The following is a 1419-nucleotide window of genomic DNA, read 5'->3' as shown; positions in this document are numbered from 1 at the left end:
TTTGGATTGAACAATATGAGTTTCATATTTGTCAGCAATATAATATTGAGATTTGTCTACAATTTATTACATATGGCATTAAGTGATTCATAGTTGTCTTCAATTAGTTGAATCTCACATTAATGTCTTCCTTGCCCATGGCCTTTGTCTCCTTTTTTGTAGCCATTTGGATTCCTCTCACATAGTATCAAGTTCCCTCCAACATGGCATTAGGCTCCCTCTAACGTAGCATCAGGCTCCCTCTGGCACAATCCTAGCTACCTCTAGCATAGTTCCCTCAGGTGGTTTCCCTCAAGTGGTTTCCCTTAGGCACTTTTCCCTTGTATTGCTTTCATTAGGTACTTCCTCTTAGGTGTGTCATTGAGAACATTACATACCAAGTTATGTAGTTTGAAGATATGAATTTGGAATGGCACAAAATCTAATGTAAACCATTTTCTTGAGTATGTAATGTGTTTCCTCAATTGAGTTGAAGAAAAAAGAGGTAATTACACCTATAATTTTGTATCACTAATCCCTATACAATATGATGGACTAATCAAAAAATTGGAAAGGGTAAGTGGTGAAGAGGATGAATGAGAATCATTGATTTCATTCTAAAAGTTTCTTAGGATGGTTATTTAAGAATAGCTTCAAGACAAAATATGTTGTTGCAAGTTGGAGTAATGGGTGTATGTAAAGTAGAAGGAGAATCATTGAGTTGTGAAGGAGTAAGGCGATTGAGTAGTATAGAGGGGAGATATTGTAGATCAATCATAGTAAGGTGATTAGTTATTGGAAAGAGGAGATCTATTATCAACAATGTGTACAAACCAAAGGATTAGGGTACTATTACATTTTGATTATTGTATTAGTTAAATCTCTCAACAAAGTGGTCCTAACATGCCTATAGTAAATATCCTAATAGAGTACTCACTTGGTTGTGAGGTTAAATCCTTTTGTTAAGGTAGACTTAACTATCTTGTATGGTTTTAATAGAGAAGACCCCTCATAGGATAGATCATTAGAAGTAATCAAACTGTAGCCCTAATAGACACTTTGTTGCTACAGTAATGAATATTTTGTTGGTATCATCCCCACTGTAGTTTTACCTTCACCTTTGAGGGTTTTTGTGTTACAAAATCTTGTGTCAAGTGTTCTCTACTTGTTTATGTGTCTAATTCATGCTATTAGATGTTAGATCTGGTATTACATATTGTTACATGATGTTACATGATTAAAGTTACTGAGGAGTTGGTGAACTGTGTTTAGTATGGTATATGTTTGAAGTGGTAAAATTTTTGGAGATCCTAATTCACTATGTGCCCCCCCTCCTCCCCCCACTCTAAGCATCTCACCTTCTCATTAGATTCCAACATGAAGGACTCAACCAAAAAATTGTGAATATTGTGCATACCATATGATGTTACATAGAATGAA

Source organism: Cupressus sempervirens, chromosome 8 (genome assembly GCF_028749045.1).
Source record: "Cupressus sempervirens isolate cs-2001-9-10 chromosome 8, ASM2874904v1, whole genome shotgun sequence".
Taxonomy (NCBI): domain Eukaryota; kingdom Viridiplantae; phylum Streptophyta; class Pinopsida; order Cupressales; family Cupressaceae; genus Cupressus; species Cupressus sempervirens.
The sequence above is the reverse complement of the archived record's forward strand: the minus strand, read 5'-3'. Positions refer to the sequence as shown.